At 39.3% G+C, this 22,768-nt stretch overlaps 1 protein-coding gene across 1 annotated transcript in view; it reads right to left on the bottom strand.

Moving 5' to 3' along the window:
- The window catches only part of FANCC (FA complementation group C), a 264,472-nt gene that overhangs the window by 187,044 nt on the left and 54,660 nt on the right, over positions 1 to 22,768 (bottom strand). The gene's annotated exons all lie outside the window — the stretch shown is intronic.

The following is a 22,768-nucleotide window of genomic DNA, read 5'->3' as shown; positions in this document are numbered from 1 at the left end:
GTTTTAACTTCTAGCTACATATTTGCCATACAGATATCACCCCAAAGGTAAGGAAAAAAAAGAAAACATAGTATAGTTTGTAAATGCGAAGCAAGACGTAAAGTACTTGATGAACATAATAAAAGGTTTTAAATTGCTGAAATAGTCTGCATTTTCTATTTTTTAGTTGAGTTCTCTGTTTGAAAATATTAAAACCACCAGAATTGGCCAGGGATACAGTTCCAGTGCTTGCTTCCTCTTCTTCATTCCTGTCCTCAAAATGTCCCCATTTTCCCAATCCTGGCTCTGAGGAAGAGAAAATCCACAGCCTTCTCCCTCCATCTGCCTTCCCTTAGCTATATGGCTACTGCTTTGCCCTGTGAGGGCCATTGCCACAGGAGGGGAGAGACATCCAATCTACCACGCAGGGGAGGATAACTGGTGAGAGCATGAAATGGTCTGTGCTCATGTATGAGGCAGTGTCCATGTATCTCAAAAAAAAGAGAAATGTATGCCTTGTAAAATGGGGGTGATTCTTCAGATTCATAGTGATTTCAACTTTTTTCACAAATGCACTGATTTTTTTATACCAGTTAATCTGCACACTTACTACACAACTGAGAACTAACTATACTTTTGATTGATACCACATCTTTTGATTGGTACCAAAATCCTTGATACTGCCCTGAATGTAAATCCTTGGCTTTCTTATGATCCTGCTGAGTGTATATGCCCTCACATGGACGCCTATGCCTATATTCATTTCATACAAACAACTAAAGAAATATTGTTTAGCATCTTTTATTTAAGAGCATAAAAGAAAGGTGGACATTCAATGACATATTTCCTCAAAACTCAAGATTTTAACAAGTATTTTGTGCACACACACACACACACACACACATATATACTAATGTATACTAACGTAGCAAAAGCAAAGGGCATGGAAAGTTAGAAGGAAATCCCCTTTTTCATTTCTTGAATATTTCTCTTTTAGCACATTTACACAGGTTCCTAAGGAATCAAACAATGATTTCACCTTCTCTACATAGAGACTAAAAATAACAGAATTGCTAGTCTCCTCAGTATATATATCCAAAAGAAAATAAAATGACCTTCAGAAATTCTTATGAAGAGTGAACTAAAGGGAAAGTCCTATGAGCAGAGAGACCTAGACACCTGAATGGAAATGACTGTCCTGTGAAAGATTCCCATGTGCTTGTTCATGTCCCTGTTTCCTGCTGATCAGAGGAAAGCAGGAGGTGGGAGGGGGAGGAGTAAAGTGGCAAGGGAAACCAGCTCTGGGGTCCAGCAAACACCTGAGATACCCAAAAGAGACAGGGTCAAAATGGTGTCAGGTTGGGATCACTGCATTTGCCCTTTCCCTCTCATCTATAAATTGGTCAAAAGTTACTTTGTTGCTTGCCAAGTACTATTCTATGAACTCAAATCACATGGCACAAAGATACACTATTGCATACCCTCAATACCCTCAATGTCTATGAGGGTTCATACTCAGACTCAAAGTACAGCAGGTGAGAGAGAAGTAATACTTCAGGGCTAAAAGATTCCCCCATTTTGGTTGACTTCTATTCTTTAGAAAAAGGATATATTCAAAAGCTTCAGAGACATGTCGACACAAGGTATATGGATTTCACCAGGCACAATTCATTAGAGTAGAAGAAGGAAATAAAAGCATCAAAACACTTAACGTACTGTCTGAAGAAAGATGACAAAAAGTGAAGAAACAATTGGGAGACAGGCTGGAACAAAGCGTCCTAATTCATTAAAAACAAAAACATTTCCCTTAATTTAGAAATCAAGAGGTTTAAGAACCTGGCATGGGACAGCCCTAAGCCAGTGGTTCTCAAATTATCTTTCAGAAAGCAAACTGGGTTCCTAAAGTTCTATGTTAACACCTGAGCATTTCAGCAGCTCCAACTTAAAGAGCCACAAGCAGGGCTGCACAGTATGTCCAGTCTACCACAGTGCTAGGACCAGTGACCAGTAATGACATGAGCAATTTCAGCCTCTTGCTTAACATTATATGACATTATTTCCCCTCCTAAGTTACTAGATTTCAGGATGGAAAAATAAACATTCTATAATTTAACCTGTGATATTCTGGTCCTCCATTTGCATTACTGTTGGTTGAATGACACTTTCACATCTCAAATGATGGTTCCATCTAGAAACATGTTAGAACTCAACCTTTTAAAGATTTTCTGAAAAGTCTAAAAAGAATCCCTACTCAGCTGATATGATGAAGAATCTGGTACCTTTAAAGTTCTGTCAAAGTATACAACTGCCATGGATGAAAGAAAAAATATTTAAAAAATCATTTAGCCTTAATCATCGTTTTCTTTCATGGCAAATATGAGGTAATCTATAAAGCCACGTGTGCAAATAAGAGTAGCCAGTGCCACATTTTGAATAGTGTGAGAAATTCTAAAGCAGTTATTGTAAATTAATCATGAGCACTGAAGTAATTACCAAGGTCCTACCATCTATACCTTCTAAACCAGTGCAGTGTGTAACACCTAGGATGACAAATGTGAAAATAACAACAGCGATATAGAGCTTTAAAGCTCTTTTAAAAATCATTTAGCAAAATGAAATCTTGTGTAAAAGTTCTACATGCAAAATGGACAGACCCATGCAAATCATATATCTGATAAGGGATTAATATCCAGAATATACAAAGAACTATAACTCAATGACAAAAAAACAAATGACCCAGTTTTTAAAAAATGGGAAAAGGGCTTGAACAGACATCTCTCCAAAGATATACAAATGGCCAATAAACACATAAAAAGAAGTTCAACATCACTAATCATTAGGGAAATGCAAATCAAACCACAAATGAGATACTACTTTATACCCATTAGGCTGGCTATCATCAAAAAACACAAAAAATAGCAAGTGTTGGTGAGGATGTGGAGAAACTGGAACCTCAACTGCTGGTGGGAATGCAAAAGAGTATAGCTACTGTGGAAAATGGTATGGTGTTTCCTTTAAAATAATTAAACATTGAATTATCATATGATACACTTCTATGTACATACCCCAAATAATTGAAAGCTGGTCTTCCCTAGTGGCACAGTGATTAAGAATCCACCTGCCAATGCAAGGGACATGGGTTTGAGCCCTGGTCCAGGAAGATCCCACATGCCGTGGAGCAACTAAGCCCGTGTGCCACAACTACTGAGACTGTGCTCTAGGGCCCACAAGCCACAACTATTGAAGCCCGTGTGCCCTAGAGCCCGTGCTCTGCAACAAGAAAGGCCACCACAATGAGAAGCCTGCACGCCATAACGAAGAGTAGCACCCGCTCACCGCAACTAGAGAAAACCCGTACACAGCAACAAAGAGCCAACGCAGCCAAAAATAAATTAATTAATTAAAAAAAAAAAAAAGAAAGTAGGGACTCAAACAGATAATTTGTTTCCCCATATTCATAGCAGCATTCACAGTAGCCAAAAGGTAGAAACAACCCAAATGTTCATCAACGGATGGATAAACACAATGAATATATGCAGACAGTGGACTATTACTCCGTCATAAAAAGGAAGGAAATTCTGATACATGGATGAACCTTGAAAACGTTATGCTAAGAGGAATAAGCCAGACACAAAAGGACAAATACTGTATGACTCCACTGACAGGAGATACCTAGAATGGTCAAACTCAGAGGCAGAAAGTACAATGGTGGTTGTCAGGGGCTGGGAGAAATGGAGGAGGTGGGGATACATTGTTTAACGGGTAAAAAGTTTCCATTGGGAAAATGAAAAAGTTCTGGAGATGAATGGTGGTGATGGTTGCACAAGAATGTGAATGTAATAATGCCACTTAACTGTATACTTTTAAATAATGGTTAAAACAGTAAATTTTATGGTATGTATATTTTACCACAATTAAAAAAGAAAGGATGGACCTGGGTGGGGTGGCTCCAGTCAAACCAGAGGCAGGACCTGGAGCACACCCTGGGTCTGAGCCATGCCCTCCCTGCCAAAGCCCCCTCTTCATAATGGTTCTATAAACACTGCTGGTTGCCCATCCAACAGCCTAACTCCTCTACTGCTTCTTTGTTAACAGAATCAGTTTTGTCCAGGAATCTCACAGCCACTGAGTCTTGGGGGAGGCTGGGATATTCCCAAATGCCACGGGTGAATCTTGATTAATGAAGACCAGTGGATCTCAGACATTTTGTTCTCAGGCCCCCTTTATACTCATACACGTTATTGAGGACATTACTGACAGCTTTTGTTTAAGTGAGTTATATTTATCAATATTTACCACGTTAGAAATTAAAACTGAGAAAATTTAAAACCCAAGAATATATTCTATTAGTTGCCAGAGCAATGACGTCATCATATATCATGTAACCTCTTAACAACTCCACTGTAGACTAGTGAGAAAATTAGACTAGTAAAAAACACAAACGATGTTTTAGCATTATTATGAAAATAGTTTTGCTCTTGTGAATCTCCTGAAAGTGTCTCAGAGATACCCAATGCCACATTTTGAGAATGGCTGGTGTAGACCAGTCATGGCATTTCCATTTGTCTTCCAACTAACTGTAGGAATGTAGGAATGGGCAATGTTATGCAACTCTGGACAATAAGAACTTCAGCTGGAGGATTATTGAGAGAGTTTTTCTCAATCTTAAATAAATTCACTTTTTTCCATATTAGACACTGTAGTCTTCATGTGACACAAAATAACAGCAGTAGTTACCTTGGGAATCAAGCAAGTAAGCCTGAGGGGACTGGCCAACATGCTGCAAATAGCAAAGCAGAAAGATGGACCGGGGTCTTCTCACTAGCACAGCTGAAGGAATGAAGGAGCCAATCTTGAAATTTTCCTTTTGGCTTAAGTCACCTTTCATTGGGTTTTCTTACAGTCAAATGTGTCCTAGCTGGCACATCTCCTCAGAACCTAGTTTGCTGAACACATTCTGAAAAACACCATTGTGTACGTAGCTGGCACACAGTAGAAGCTCAATAAATATTTGTTGAACAAATGTGTGAATAAATAAATAAGTAAACAAACAAATCCACTAAGGCTGTTGTAAAGGAGAGACTAAGATAAAATTTTGACTGATTTTGTGTTGAAAGAACGCTGTGTAGCTCCCAGATTGTCAACATTTAAAACAACGCTCATTATAAACCTCATAGTATCAAAAATGGCTGCATACTGTACCTGTCAGGGGGGCCAAGAGAGTTAGAAATTGCTTCCTTTTAGTCTGCACAATCTCCAAGCCAGAGGTATGAGAGGTAAGTCTACACATGCCAAATACAGACCATAACCTACTCAAAGTGGCAACCTGATAAAAAGCACTGGTTTTTATTTTTCCTCATTTCCCCTGAGCATGAGTCAACTGAAGTCACTTCTCCCATGAAATAAGCACCAAACAGAGATTTATGGACAGAATGCTAGAAAACACACTGTTTATGGAAGAAAGAAAAGAGACAAATCAAACACCTAGCCTCCAATCAATGTCACTAACTAGGGGCACAACGGCCTTGTCTGAAACTACTTAAAACCTCCATAAATATAATCAAATATAAAGTTAAGAAATTTATGCTCAACTATGCTTAAACTTGACAATATTCCTCCTCTTCTTTACTGAAAACCGGATACCAGTATTTTTAATTTACTTTAATGTTTCTTTGCTTCATTACTTTAAGTAGAAGTGATCAATTTGTCTTTTTGTTTGTAGCGTTCTAAAAAAATTCACAATAAAATATTCTTGTTCCCATAAAGCACTTATGAGAGAAACAAGTGATATTTTTTTCCCCTAAAAACAATGAGGTTTTAAGAAAAGGTCCACTAGGAGGAGCTGGCTTTTTCTCTGTTGAGTCAGGAGTGTCTGGCCTCTGAGCTACTCTAACCAAAAGCACAGACCTGAAATTTGCAGATAATTTCAAACAAACCCCAATCATAAACAAAATCTGGGCCTAAGGAATCAGAGGAGGCAACTGCAATCCAGGTGCAGAGTATACACATTCTTCACTCAACTTCACCAAGAATTAGGGAAATTTAATCTAGCAGATAACTTTCTGGAGATTTACTGAGCTCCATTCTCCCACCCATGTCCCTAACCACGTGGGAAGTAGAGCTGCTCCCTGGATCTGGCTTCCAAGTAGAAGCATCCCTTCATGAGTGGTTTACCTTTGAAGCTGCTCAGATAGAAACCCCTGACCTTGTTCTCCATCAGAGAACCAAAGACCTAGTATTGGGACTTGAAAAATACCAGTCTTCCCACATACATTCTGTCAGAAATAGTGGTTACTTACTTTCCTTGCATTCCTGTCCTCAATTCACTTAACTGACAGTAAGACTGTGAGCTTTCGGTGAGACCAGATAACAAAAATGGGCTGAGGAGCACAATAGATATAAAAATATTAGAAATCTTTTTGCCTACTTGGCTGCAAGTTATTTCTGCCTCTTCCCACCCTTAGTTCTACTCATAATTTATTACTAAATAAACAAAAACAAACAAAAAATCCCACACATTTATTGGAAAACTACCATATGACAGGAACTCTAAAAACACTGCAAATAAAAAGATGTCAGGGGCTTCCCTGGTTGCGCAGTGCTTGAGAGTCTGCCTGCCAATTTAGGGGACACGGGTTCGTGCCCCGGTCTGGGAAGATCCCACATGCCGCAGAGTGGCTGGGTCCGTGAGCCATGGCCGCTGAGCCTGCGCGTCCAGAGCCTGTGCTCCACAACGGGAGAGGCCACAGCAGTGAGAGGCCCGCGTACCGCAAAAAAAAAAAAAAAAAAAAAGATGGCAGTGTTACCTGCTCTCAAGCAACCCATGGCTAATGAGGAAATCAGGAACTGCAAACAGATAAAACACAATCCCTCCTGGGAAGGACTGGGAGAGATGGAAACACGGGGTGCTGCAGGGAGCATCAAGAAGGGGCACCTCGCCCAGCAAGAAACAGCAATCTCTCACTCTCCCATTCAAACACATTGTTTACATTTTCACCTCTGTTCGGTTTTCAGCATCTAAAAGAAGTGCCACTTGGTGCTAAGACAAGCACAACTGTAGGCACTGACATCTTAAGACACTATTCAGTTAGAACTGTGGGCAGTTAGGTGTTTGGAAACAACTGAATTCTTAAAATTACCATGAAAATGAAAAATAAGGGACTTCCCTGGTGGCGCAGTGGTTAAGACTCTTCCGTCTGCCAATGCAGGGGTTCGAGCCCTGATCTGGGAAGATCCCACATGCCGCAGAGCAACTAAGCCCATATGCCACAACTACTGAGCCTGTGCTCTAGAGCTTGCGAGCCACAACTACTGAGCCTGCGTGCCACAACTACTGAAGCCCCTGCGCCTAGGGCCCGTGCTCCGCAACGAGAGAAGCCACCGCAATGAAAAGCCCATGCAGTGCAACGAAGAGTAGCCCCTGCTTGCCGCAACTAGAGAAAGCCCGCGCACAGTGACGGAAACCCAACGCAGCCAAAAATAAATACATAAATTTATATATGTATAAAAAAATAAAAGGTGAAATCCTTGTAGAGAACTATGGCATCATGCTTAATCCCACGGATCTTTTTGGGGCTGCAAGCCTCTGAAGGAGGAGTTTAAATAAATGTATGCCAATGGTCACTGAAGTCACACAGAAAAGCATTTTTGTGGTTAGCTTTTAGTACTATGTAAAACCAAATATCTGACTTTGTTTCCTTTAAACCCTCAGCCCACGTGACCTCCAGTTAAGATGGCAAGTAAATTCACTCTTTGATGGATCCCCTCTACTCCAAACACAGCAACGAGACAGGAAACAAGAAGAGAAAACGAAGAGGATGCAGGCAAGCTCGAAAACAATATAAACATTTCTGTGAAATTGATATAGGGCAGAAACACAGTGAGGTAAATCCTCAAAGTTAAAGCCTTTAGCCCGCTAAGCTCAGGATCCAAAAACAGGCACTGAAACTGGAAGCATGAGACCTACACAATTTGGTGGCTAACCATAACCCACAAAGGACAGACTCAGACCTAGCATCATACTTGAAGGCAGGGTCAGAGGTGAAACTGGAGGAGGGTTCCTCCATTCCTGAAAGAAAGTTGGTTATCTCATATGGAGCTGTGGCCTAGGGAGGAGGGAGAACATAGACCGACCAGGAACTCAATGAAGCAGCCTGTGATTGCCCAAGTAACTGAAACACCACTGCAGTTCTAGACTGGGGCTCTGTGGAAGCCAGTCAGAGACAACTATAAATTGCTGAACAAGAAAAGACTGAGCAGAGAGGGAGAAAGATAGGTGGAAAATGAATGAATGAAAGCAATTAAAAAATATATCTCATTCAAAATAGGCCATTCAACCAAAATTCTAAAGTACATGAAGAAATCTAATGCCAATAAAGGCAACTAAAACTCAGCCATCAAACCACTAATTCATTTCAGATGAAATGAATATTATAAAATAGTCCAACAAAATAAGTATATTTAACTGAATTAAAGACTTAAATTTAAGACCTGAAACCATAAAACTCCTAGAAGAAAACAAGCAATAAGCTCTTTGACATCAGTCTTTAGGAATTTTTTTTGATATGTCTCCTCAGGCAAGGGCAACAAAAGCAAAAATAAACAAAGGAGACCACATCAAACTAAAAACCTTTTGTACAGCAAAGGAAACTACCAATGAAACAAAAAGGCAACCTACTAAATGGAAGAAAACATTTGCAAATGATATATCCAGTAAGGGATTAATATCCAAAACATATAAGAAACTCATACAACTCAATATGTAAAAAAAAAAAAAAAAAAATCCAATTAAAAAATGAGCAAAAATGAGCAGAGGACCTGAATAGACATTTTTCCAGAGAAGACATACAGACAGGCATCAGGCACATGAAAAGATAGTCAGCATCACTAATCATCAGGGAAATGCAAATCAAAACCTGTCAAATGGCTATCGTCAAAAAAATAACAAAGAATAAACGTTAGCAAAGATGTGCAGAAAAAGGAACCCTAGTACGCTGTTGGTGGGAATGTAAATTGGTACAGCCACTTCGGAAAACAGTATGGAGGTTCCTCAAAAAATTAAAAATAAAACTATCATATGGTCCAGAAATTCCACTTCTGGGTATTTATCCCAAGAAAAGAAAAACACTAATTCAACAAGATATATGCAAACCAGTGTTCACTGCAGTTTTATTTCCAATAGTCAAGATATGGAAGCAACCCAGAAGTCCACTAATAGATAAATGGATAAAGATGTCACACACACACACATGAACACACACACACAATGGAATATTGCTTAGCCATATAAAAGTATGAAATCTTGCCATTTGCGACAACGTGGGTGGATCTAGAAGGTGTTATGCTAAATGAAATAAGTCAGACAGAAAAAGACAAATAACATGATTTCACTTACATGTGGAATCTTAAAAACAAATGAACAAACATAACAAAACAGAAAAAGACTCATAGATACATAGAAAAAAACAGTGGTTGCCAGAGGAGAAGTGAAATGGGCAATACAGGTGAAAGGGACTAAGAGGTACTACCAACTTCCATTTATAAAATAAATAAGTCATGGGGATGTAATATACAGCACAGTGAATACAGTCAGTAATATTGTTATAACTCTGTATGGTGACAGATGGTAACTGGACTTACTGTGGTGATCATTTTGTAATGTACAAAAATATCAAATCACTATGTTGTACACCTGAAACTAATATAACATTGTAAGTAAATTATACTTCAATTATAAAAAACAAAACAAAACAAAAAGAAAAAACAAACCCACACAAACTAAAATATTAACTGTAAAAAGAAAATCTCAAAAGCTACCAGAAAGCACCCGGCACATCACTGGATCTGCTGGGTCACAAGGCTCAAGAGGAAAGCTGCTGGAGCTCCGGGTGAGCTCACTGAGACCGGACAGCCTGCCGAGACAATGGGGAATTAAGCAGCTCAGATCAGCACACCCAAGCTGATTCAGAAGTCCCACAAGAATTTTGCCTCTTCCCTTAACAGTTGGTGGATACAAAGTGAAGTGACCATCTTTCATTTTAGAGACAACCCCAAGAAACTCCCTGAAAAAGCAGAACCTTAAATGTTTCCAGCAACTTCTAGCAACAAGAGATTTGTCCTCCCTGGAATGACAGTCTGGATTTAAATTTCTCTTCCTTGCCCACCACGCTTCTGCCAGCAGCATCAAACATGGACTTTCTTGGATGCCTTGTTCACCATCATGGTATCACAACCAACTTCAGACCAAGACTCATTATACAGCAAAAGAAGTGAGGCAAGGAGCTGATGCCAGCAGGGTTCACTGTCAGCTCTAGTTATTACTAGCTGCTATCTGAGCTTGATGTTGTTTCATCATTTTTGCTTTAATAACCACAGTAAAATGAGTCTTGCTACTGTCAATATCCTCTTTCTCTCCTATCCAGCTTCAGCTATCTCAGTGAATACCACTATTTCTAGAACTCTTCCCCTACCTGTTTTACAAGAAGCAGAGAAAACTCAAGGGGAGAACCTATAGTAGTTCTAATGGGCCTGGAAAGGATAATATGTCAAGTTATTCAGTCAAATTTTAAACCATACAAGGCACAATACTAAGATTAGGGAATTGTGCTTTGTTTTCCAAACTCATTTAAAGATGATTACAATAGTCTCCCCCTCCCCTCAAGGAGCTTAAAATGAACACAGAAGGGGCTTCCCTGGTGGCGCAGTGGTTGAGAGTCCGCCTGCCGATGCAGGGGACGTGGGTTCCTGCCCCGGTCCGGGAAGATCCTACATGCCGCAAAGCGGCTGGGCCCGTGAGCCATGGCCGCTGAGCCTGTGCGTCCGGAGCCTGTGCTCCGCAACGGGAGAGGCCACAACTGTGAGAGGCCCGCGTAACGCAAAAAAAAAAAAAAAAAAAAAAAAAATGAACACAGAAGTTCTAGACCAGCAAAGCTGGAGGCCAAATGAGATACTAGTAAAATAGAATAAAGAAGAAAATACATAGGGAAAGACAATTTATGGGATATTATTATCTAATATCAGAGTATGACATTGTTTCTGCTATGCTGTATACATAGAGAATAAAACTAAAGCCATGGCAAAAACAGGGTTCTTTCTGTAGCCCTTCAGGCTTTCATGAAGCTCTTAGTTATTGCCAATTACAAAAACCCTGACCCAGGCTCACTTGAACAATTCACATAAATTCTAGCTTGTAAGTCATTTAGTTTTGTTACATTTTATTGGTCTGATGGGGGTACTCTATTTATGAGCCATTGTATGTGTAACCTCTACTACACCTTAGATGTAATGAAATTCTAAGATAAAGAGCAACTGACTAGTTGACGTGAGTAAAGCAGAAAAAATCCCAACAAGTGATTCACAGGCCCATAGAATTTTAAAAAAAAAGGCATAATATTGGGTTTTATTTGTCCAGTATAAAAGACCATAATGTTAGACTATACCAACAAGGGCCTAAAAAAAAATTTAGTAGGTCTGCTACATTTGACCCAATTTTGGTCCTCATTAGAATTTCAGGTATAGTGAAAATTTGCAGTTACCTCTCCAACACCCATTTTCTACATTCCTCCTTCCTAACAAGACCCGAAATTTCCCACCCAGTAGATTTTGGTGAGATAAGAATAGCTCTGATTGGTTCTCAATCAGGGGCAACCTTGGTTCTCAATCAGGGGCAATCTTGATTCACAGGGGGACCTTTGACAATGTTTGAAGATATTTTTGGTTGTCATAACTGGAGGAGTGTGCTGCTGAAACCCAGTGAGTACAAGCCAGCGATGATGTTAAACATCCTATAATGCACAGGACAGTCCCCCAAGACCAATAATTATCTGGCCCAAAATGTCACTCCCTCACCCATGCTAGAACACTCTTCTCTCACTCAGGAGCTACTGAAAAAAGATTCTCTCTTTGTCAGATGTAAAGGAAATAAGAATTCTAGTTGCTGCTGGGAGCCATCTCACAACCACACGGAAGCCAGCTTTAGGGTGAAGTGTGGTAGGCAAACACAGATTTCAGGTGATGACTTCCTGCCATTAGGGCTCTTAAAAAGATATACCACTTTTTGGACAATGACTCCTTTTTTTCCCCCCTCATTATATGACCTTTTCACCCCATAGCAAACTACATAAATCATCAAAGGTAATATATCGACATTACGATTTCAGAGAAAGAACACTCACTAATTTATACAACACAGCAGTTTTTTGTCAAGAATATCACAGTACAAAAAGATTTTAAAAATCATTCAAATATGCCACCTCATCTGTAGAAGGCTAAATGACGGCCCTCTCAAATGTAAGGTCCCCCTGGGACCTGTAATTATTACTTTGAAAGAGTGAATTCATATTCACCTTGTAAGGCAAAAGATGTGATAGTTAAGGATCTTGAAAGGAAGTATCAATACTTATAACGGATTATCAAGGTAAGCCATAAAAGTAATCAGATGTATCCTTATGAGAGAGGGAGAGGGCGTTTGAGACAGACACACAGAGAAGGAGGCAACGTAAAGACAGGCAGAGATTGGAGTGATGTAGCCACAAGCTCAGGAATGCCAAGCTGGCAACACCGGAAGCCAGGACCAGATTCTCCTCTAGTGTCCCCAGCAGGAGAGCGGCCCTGCCAGATTGCAGACTTCTGGCCTCCAGAACTATACACGAATAATACATTTCTGTTGCTTTCAGCCACTAAATTTGTAGTCATTTGTTACAGCAGCCTCAGGTAACTAACAGCATCCTACAAAGAGGTATAAGAATTGCAGACTACAAGAACGGAAGCAAACTTATATCTTGCTATTTTTTTGTTCCCCAAGATACTTCTTCTTTGATGCCAACGGTTTTCACAATCAGAAGTTTCTTCTGTCAAAGTCCCAAAGAAAAAAAATTATCACTAAGCACTCCTGATATTGAATACATGCCTGAAAACCCATCACCTGACTCTACTATCTTCCAAAGAATGGCTCCTTCCCTCTTCAGAGGAGGATGAAAGGTCATATAATGAGGGGGGAAAAAAGGAGTCATTGTCCAAAAAGTGGACACAGCCTGTCAAGATGCCCTTCTTATTTACTGAGGCAAGAAAGCAACATTTTATTTATATTTTATGTATAAACTGTAGTTGTTTTCAAATTATTGTTTACTTCTTACATAAAAATGTTTCCATTGCTCAATGATATATTTGTCTATTTGTGGAAAATATTTGGGTATCTTAGGTTAGGTTGAAACACCTCATAAATTTTCCCATTAAAATTGACAGAAGTAGTTTTTTCTTCACTAGCTTTTCACTTAGTGACTGAGTTTACAGAAATGAATTAAAGTCATTAAGGTATATCTATTTCATCTATAGTAAATGCCTGGTAAGTAGATTGATTTCTTAACCCTCTTCATTAATGCCTTATCAAGAATATGGAACAAAAAGTTTTAAAAATGGTTCAAACATGCCATCTCATCTATTGTAAATTAAATGGTACTCTCCCATTCCAAAATATTGAATATATGTCCACATCCTAATCCCTGGAACCTGTTAATATTACCTTTAAGGAATGTAAGAGCTATAAGTTGGAAATCAGTGATCCAGCCCAACCCTTTCACTTCACTGAAGAGATAACAGGGGAAGGAGGAATGAAGTACCTTCCTTAGACCATCCATCTGGTTGGAGTCCCAGCAAGAACAGAATCCAGGTCTCCTAGCACCTAGTCCAGTATGCTACCTAAGGTTGTATGAAGGAACTGAAGAAAAATGCGATGAATAAAGAGTCAGAAAACAACAAAACTTTTTTCTTTTTTGAGAAAAGATGAAATGATACAGACATTCTTTAGCCTAGAAAAGGGAAGGGTAGTGAATAAGTTAATAAATGCCTAGAAGTGAAGAAAACACTGACTGACTAAAGGCTACCTGACATACACTTATTTTGCACTGATAACAAGACCTTGACTTTATTTTTTTGAGTCTTAGAACCCAAAGAGTCTTCAAGACTTTAATTATACAAGACTCTCTTATATTAGATTCTACTAGCACTATCTCAGTTGCAAAACAAAAACTCACACAACTAGCCCAAGTCAAATGGGGGGTGGTTACAAAAAGGCTACAAAAGATATCATGGATACCCAAGGAAAGAAAACAAAGATTAGGTGGACCAAATGAGAAATGGAACTAGAAGCTCCCACCACCATCTCTCATGGGTCTCTATACATCTGCTCCACTCTATAGCTTCTCACTATAGACTAGCTTCTTCTGCTTTTTTTGTTGCCTCTGATTTGCACATGGCTTTTATGGTGTAGTTCAAAACCTGGCCACAACTCTATATGATCCTTCAGCCCAAGGATTCATCATCAACCAATTAACTCAGAATCTCAAGGTCCCCATTCTCAGGAGGAAAATTTAATTGGCTCAATCCATCCAATGGAGTCTCTAAATTGTTTTCTATTGGGTCAGCTGCTCATCCCACAAAGATAGGTGTTCGACAGGTACTAAAGTCTGTGCAGATTCTTCAAAGGCGAGTATAGCAAAGAGGAAATGATCAGCATGTGCATTAAGGTACTCAAGAGTTATATAGCTCTTTTATTGGGTTGGCCAAAAAGTTCGTTCACGTTTTTATGAACATCTTAATGGAAAAACCTGAATGAACTTTTTGGCCAACCCAATGGTTAAGCCTACCCAGGAAGATTATGTCATTTCTGTATTTGAGATCTGTGGAAGAGACGACCACAGTTTGTAAACAGTAAGAGTCATTTAAAAATTTCCTTCTAGCTCTATGGGTCTAGAGCAAAACCTTACTACTTAGTATTATCAGATTGTATCATTTATCCAGAAGTATCTCCAATTAGCAGACCATCAAGGAAATCTCAGGAAATGAAAGAACATCTCTGTTATACAATATGGTCACTGACTTGCCATTATTGGGGGAAAGGAAGGGAGGAAAGGAATAAAGGGAAGATATCAGTAGTGCTTACAGAAGTAAAAATCCTCTGAACTAGTTATGGTCAAAGTACAGTGCAACAGTTCAACAGAGCACTGGAATTGTAACAGAACTGGTCCTTGAGTAATTAAAAAAAAAAAAAAAAAAAGCCTGACAGGGGTTGAGGAGAGGGGAGGATGAATAGGCAGGACACAGATAATTCTTAGGACAGTGAAACCACTCTGTATGATACTCTAATAGTGAATACATGTCATTATATACTTTTCCAAACCCACAGAATGTACCACACCAAGAGTGAACCCTAAAGTAAATGATGGACTTTGGATGATTATGATATGTCAATATAGGTTCATCAACTGTAACAACTGTACTACTGTGGTACAGGATGCTGAGAATGGGGAGATTGTGCACATACAGGGGAAAGAAATATATGGGCAGTCTGCACTTTCCACTCAATTTTGCTGTGAACCTAAAACTCCTCTATCAAAAAAGAAAAGTCCTTTTAAAAAGGCCATGGTGACAGGAGCAATTTTGGCACAACAAGCCCAAACCTACCCTAGACACTCTGAGCATAAGGGTCAGAAATAGCAGGAGCGGAGTGAAAAAGACAAGAACAGCTCTCAACTATTATCTGGCAACAGCTGCTGCCCTCATACCCTATATAATAAAAGTAATCAGTTCCCTGAGTTACAATTTCATAAATTCAGACAGCCAGATGCTTGCTTCCTCCAGACACAGAGGATAATTCCTGTTGGTTATACTATGAGGTATTATCTGCTTCAAAGTCTACTACGTGAACTCCTCAACCACCAGGAAATTAAAATACAGAAGTTTTTTATTGGGTCCTCCCCTAACTCTACCCTCAAGATATTAAGCATTTCCAATGTCAACTAAGAATTTCACAGGGGAAATCTCCTCTCACATGTAAGATATGAAGGGTTTTTTGTTGCTGGGTTTGTTTGTTCTTAAAGAAGTTATCATCCTGACTTAGACTGCAGGATATTCTAACAGTACCATATGGCCTCTGGCATTAATTCCATGGACCAACTTTTCTTTAATCCCTTCCTCTAACAGATGTTCCTCTCCCTGTCACAAGGAACCTAGTCTTTTTCTTACCCTCCTCTACCTCATCTTCAAGACCCCTCATTTAGGGGCAAGGTAATCTCAAGTAACAGCTTAGTTATGTATGTATGTACCCAGCCTAAGTATTAATAAAGTGCTACTGATCATTCCTTGTCACACCCCAAGACTTGTATTTGGTCTGGCAATCCTCAAAAGGTTTAATGACATTTATTTGGCTAAGATCTTAAAAAAAAAAAAATGAAAAAAAAAACAAAGAAAGAGTATGAGTCCATTTGCTTAATAACTGTGGGTAAAGATCTTGAAATTTTCCACTAGCTTAAGAAGCATAAATGTAATCTTTGGCTAATTAAAGTTAAGACTTGAAAATAAACTAGCTCATTCATAATTACTTTTGTCTACCTTGTCTTCTGTTTCAATGCCTCCTTCCTAATAGTACAAATTTCTTCCTTTAAACATTTGGGAAGGAAGATCCTATGAAAGTACAAAATGTTTACATGGTATATCCTGGGTCTTACCCATCATTTTCATTGGAAAAAGAAATTTACAAGCCATACTTTTATTCATTAAAAAAAAAAATTTCCCAAGCACTAGTTCTGAGATACTTGTAGGGACTCCACAATCAAAGGGTTCAGGAGTCAGGTAAGGTTTCTAACTGTATGCTATAACCTCTCTTAGGGTATCTCAGTGCACAGTAACTTCTTAAAGACTGGGAAGTCTGGCATTCACATGATCATTCAACAAACATTCATTAAATGGCTACTGTGTACCAGGCACTGTGCCAGAAATTAGTGACAAAATGTAAGTCCCAGGAACAGTCCCTTGCCTCAAGGAGCCTCAGTCTAAAGAGTGATTTTCAAATTGCAAGTTGTGAAATCAATTAGGTAAATAGCAACCAAGGATTTTTTTAAATGAAGTAAGATATAGTAGAAAATATCATAGTGTACCATACATAGCAAGAGTAGGTGCTATTTGGTGAAACCTTTAAAAAAATTATGTGTGTGTGTGTTCTAAATAGGATATAAAGTGTATTTCTTATTGTGGAACACAGTGAAAAAGTTTTCGAAAACCCTGCTCTAGCAGAAGAAATACATTACAATAGAAATTATAATAAAATATAATGGGTGATATAAGAGAGTAAACAGAGGATCCTATGGGAACAGCAAAGAGCATTCCCAAAACTTTTTTTGAGCCTAAACCCATTATCACTTCACACTTGTTAAAAACCTAGAGAAGAATGGATCAACTTCCAGCAAGACAATGTGAGGAGCTCTGCTGACCTGCTCCCCAGTGAAACTGGTGAAAATTATTAAAACAACAATGTAAAGCCTCTGGAAATGGTCCTACGGGCAAACAGCAAATGAAAAAAATTCAAGAAAATGTATGAAAATTTGGTAAGAGTGAGTCTGTGGTATTTAAACCAGACCACTATCTACTTCCTTCCTCTCAACTCAGTGTGGCCCACTCCACACTGCTTCATCCAGAACAGCTCGTGCTCCCTCCAGCTACTAGCCAAAGGGCTTTCTTTCTAGAAGGAGTAGGACTTCAGCTTTTCTCATCTTGCCTCCAGCCACCTGTTGCTAAGTCCCAGAGGAGTAAGACTAAACGGTGGGAGCTCCTTTCTTCCACCCAGCCCCCACCTGCAGAATGGCAGCTCTACCTTGTGTGTGGCACACAGAGAATAATGGGGCCCTGAACACTCCTGCCCCAGTGGTTCCACACCAGATATGGCCAGCTGAGAAGACCTCAGGCTACTGCACTCCCACCAAGTGCTCACCTCCTGGAGCAAGAATGTCACTCAAAGAAGCTTGTCATTGTCACCAACCCAAGCTCCAGAGCCCCAACTCAGAGATTTTACCTGAAAGGGGAAGCCGGCCGTAACAGACAGCTTCTAATATTTACCCAAAGGAACTGATTTCATTTGCAACACAGTATGAAGAAGTTCAAGCCTAAGTGTGCTTCCCAAAACACTGGAAAATGTGGGGAAAGGCAACTGGGAGGAGATTCAAGATACAGGCTTCAGTGCAGGCTAGCTAGTTTGCAGGAGAGAACTGTGGATAAGTCAGGAGAAGCCCTTCTGGGCCTGGAACAAATATCAAACTCTGATCTCAAAAACTATACCTTCAAAGGAGTCACAATTTGATTGGATTAGTTTGTAGAGCAATGTGTGTCCCAGGGCACTGTTAAAAACGTAGAGTAATTAGCCAGCAATCAGTGGAAATCATCAGCTGGGTGTGGTCAGAGAAAGAGTTGAACAGAGCCCTACCACTATCACTGTCATCCCAGGGTGACAACTGGCATACCAAAGCTGCTGAGGAGCAACATCAGAGGTTTAACACTGTAAAGGAAAATACACTAACCAGTTGCTAAAAAATAAACAAGTAAATAGCATAACAGGCCCTGGAAGGGGGTAGGGGAAGACAACCAGTGTCCAGGTTTGCTACAATATATTATTTAAAACGTCCAGTTTCCAACAACAACAACAAAAAAAAAAACCTATGAGGAATGAAAACAAACAGGAAAGTATAACCCATACTCCTGAAAAAAGCAGGCAACAAAAACTGCCTGTGAGAGCAATCAGATGTTGCATTTATCAGAAAAAGATTTCAAAGTAACCACTATAAACATGTTCTCAGAACTAAAGAAAACCATGATTAAAGAAATAAAGGAAGGTATGATGACAATGCTGCATCAAATAGAGGATATCAATAAACAAATAGAAATTATAAAGAAAGGACCAAATGGAAATTCTGGAGTTGAAAAGTACAGTAACAAACAATTAAGAAAACACCTCACTAGAGTGGCTCAATAGCAGATTTGAACTGACAGAAGAAAGAATACGCAAACTTGAAGATAAACTGACATAGATCAACTCAAAGAAGAAAAATAATGAAAAAAATGAAAAGAGCCTCAGAGAAATGTGGGATCCATTAAGTGCACCAACATCCTCATAACAGGAGTACCAGAAGAAAAGAATAGAGGGAAGGGAGCACACAAATGCGCGCATGTGCGCACACACACACACACAACTAAAAATAATGGTTAAATTTTCCCAAATTTAATGAAAAAAATGCAGGAAGACCAACAAAGCCCAAGTAGAATAAAAGCAAAGAGATCTACAAACAGAAACATAGTAATAAAACTGCTGAAAGTCAAGGACAAGGAAAAAATCTTAAAAGCAGCAAAAGAAAAATAACCCATTACTTACAAGGAAACCCCGGTAAGATTAAAAGCTTGAGTTCTCAGCAAAAACAACAGGTGCCAGAAGAGACTAGGGTAACATATCAAAGTGCTCAAAGCAAAAAACTGTCAACCAAAAATTTCATATCCAGCAAAACTATCTTTCAAAAATGAAGATGAAATAGAAACTTTCCCACATCAAAAAAATAAAAAGCAGAAAATTTTTTTCTTAGAAGAAAGTCAGTTCTTCATATTGAAAGCAAGTAACCAGAGTCCACACAATAAAACAAAGAACACTAGTAAAGATAATTATGTAATTGTAAATGCATATTTTTCTTTATTCTCATAACTGTATAAAAATCAATTAAAACATTATGTATATCATGTACTGTTGGCCCTATAGCATAAAGAAAGGTAAGATATGTGTGATATATTTGCCAATACCACTGCAAATGAAATGTGTGGGAGCAAAGCCCAGTAAGGCTAAGGAAATAACTACATATGGTAAAATAATATCTATAACAACATATGGTTGGGTTTGAAACATTAAATGATGTAATCTGTATAACACAAAAAGGTGGGGGGAGAAGGGAATAAAGATATATAGGATTAACATTACTATATACCAATGAAATTAAACTAGTATAACCTGAAAATGATTAAAATAAGTTAAAATATATATGGTTAGCTTTCAAGGAACCACTAAAACAAAAAGAAAACTCAAGCTGGTGTGGCCAAGATGGCAGAGTAGGAAGACCCTGAGCTCACCTCTCCCATGGGCACATCAAAATTACAACTATTTACAAAGCAACTATCTATGAGAACAACCTGAAGAGTAGCAGATAAGATTTTCCACAATTAAAGTTACAAAGAAAGAACCAGGTGAGATGGGTAGGAGGGATGGAGATGTGGTACAGTCAAGACCCACACCACTGGGTAGGTGACCCACAAACAGGAGTGTAATCAGAATTGCAGAGGATCTCCCCAAGTAGCAAGGAGTCTGAGCCCCATACTGGGCTCCTCAGACTGGGATGCACTGGGATGATGAGCCTCCAGAACAGCTGGCTTAGAATACCAGTGAGGCGTGGGTACAGGATAGCTGGAGGGCTGTAGGAACCAGAGACTCCATTCTTAAAGGGTGGATGCAAAATATCACAAGTTCTAAGTCCCAGCACAGAGGCAGTAATTTTGAAGGAGCCTTGGCCAGACCCACTTGCTGATCTTGGAGAGCCTCCTGGAGAGTCAGCATGCAATGGGGACTCACCCTGGAGACACAGACGCTGGAAGCAGCCATTTGAGCGAGTTCATTTTACCACCAGGACAGTAATGCTGACAGTGCCATTTTGGAGTCCTCCGCCTAGCCTCTTAACACTAGAGGCTTACCCATCCACCAGCTGATTGACATCAGTTCCAGGGACCCCCAACCCCCGCAGCCAGCCACCCCGGAATCATGCCCAGTAGGCAGGCACCAGCCCTGGCCATACCCACCAATGGCCAGCAGCCTCACCACAAAGCAGAAGCTGGGGGCCAACTGGCTGAGAAGCCAGCCCCACCTACCAGCATGCTCACAGCAGGTGGCCTCATGACAACAGAAGGGCCCATAAAACCCACCTAGGGGACACCCCTAGAGCAGCAGTCCCCAACCTTTGTGGCACCAGGTACTGATTTTGTGAAAGACAATTTTTCCACAGATGGCAGGGGTTGGCGGGGGGGTGGTGGTTCAGGCAGTAATGCAAGCAATGGTTCAGTCAGTAATGCAAGTGATGGGGAGCGATGGGGAGCAACAGATGAAGCTTCACTCACTCGCCTGCCGCCCACCTCCTGCTGTGCAGCCCAATTCCTAACAGGCCATGGACTGGTACCAGTCTGCAGCCTGGGGGTTGGGGACCCCTGCCTCCTAGAGTATGTTGCTCTGATGACCAGAGGAGAGTGTGTTGCTGGGCCCCATAGAATGTCTCCTACATAAGACCGCTTTGCCAAGATCAGGGACATAACCATCTACCTAATATATAGGAATAAAAACGAAGAATTAGGCAAAATGAAGTGACAGAAGAATATTTTCCAAACAAATGAACAAGGTAAAACCCCAGAGGAACTTAACAAAGCGGAAATAAGCAATCTATCTGATAAAGAGTTCAAGGTAATGATCATAAAGTTGCTCAACAAACTTAAGAGAAGAATGAATGAGCAAAGTGAGAAGCTGAACAAAGAGTTAGAAAACATAACAAGAACCAAACAAAGGTAAATAATACAGTAACTGAAATAAAAAATACACTAGAAGGAATAAATAGTAGATGAGAGGATACAGAAAAACTAATCAGTGAACTAGAAGACTAGTGGATATCACCCAAGCTGAACAAAAAAAAAAAAAAAAAAAAAAAAGATTTTTTTTAAAAAATGAGGATAGTTTAAGAGACCTCTGGGACAACATCAAGCATACTAAAATTTGTGTTCTAGAAGTCCCAGAAAAAGAGACAGAGAAAAAGGGGCAGATAACTTATTCGAAAGGATAATAGCTGAAAACTTTCCTACTCTGGGGAAGGAAATAGACATTCAGGTCCAGGAAGTACAGAGATTCCAAACAAGATGAAACCAAAGAGGTCCATACCAAGACAAAAATAGCAAAAACTAAAGACAGAGAATCTTGAAAGCAGCAAGAGAAAAGCAACTAGTTAAGTACAAGGGAACTCCACTAAGACTATAAGCTGACATTTCAGTGGCAACTTTGCAGGCCAGTAGGGAGTGGCACTATTAATTCAAAATGATGAAAGAAAAAAAAACTTAAAACCAAGAACACTCTACCCAGCAAGGCTATCATTAAGAGTTGAAGAAGAGAGAGAACTTTACAGACAAGCAAATCTAAAAGAGCTCAGCACCACTAAGAAATGTTAAAGGAACTTCTATATGTGAAAAAGAAAAGATCACAACTAGAAATATGAAAATTACAAAAGGAAAAATCTCACTAGTTAAGGCACACATCATACAGCAAAGGCAGTAGATCAACCACTTATAATCAGATACGAAGGTTAAAGACAAAAGTAGTAAAATCATCTATATCCACAATAAGTAGTTGAGAGATACACAAAATATAAACATGTAAAATAGAATGTCAAAAATAGAATGTCAAAAACATAAAAAGTGGTGGAAGGGGAAGTAAAAATGCAGGGTTGTTAGTGTTTGAACTTAAGAGATCACCAACTCAAAATAATCATTCATATTCATATTCATATTTATATATGTTGTTATATATGAATCTCATGGTAACCACAAACCAAAACCTATGATAGAAACATTAAAAAAAAAGAAAAAAAAAAAAGAATCCAAACATAATACTAAGATAATCATCAAATCACAAGGGAAGAAAGCAAAAAATGAGGGAGGAAAAGAAACTACAGAAACAAGCAGGAAACAATGAACAAAATGGTAATTAGTACATACTTATAAATAACTACTTTAAGTGTAAATGGAACAAATGCTCTAATCAAGAGACTCAGAGTAGCTCAATGGATTAAAAAACAAGACCCATATATATGCTGCCTACAAGAGATTCACTTCAGATCTAAAGACACACACAGACTCAAAGTGAGGGGATGGAAAAAGATATTCCATGCAAATGGAAATGAAC

This window comes from Delphinapterus leucas, chromosome 6 (genome assembly GCF_059928025.1).
Source record: "Delphinapterus leucas isolate spDelLeu-1000000601 "Yukka" chromosome 6, BTC_Dleu_Yukka2, whole genome shotgun sequence".
Taxonomy (NCBI): Eukaryota; Metazoa; Chordata; class Mammalia; order Artiodactyla; family Monodontidae; genus Delphinapterus; species Delphinapterus leucas.
The sequence above is the reverse complement of the archived record's forward strand: the minus strand, read 5'-3'. Positions and strand labels throughout refer to the sequence as shown.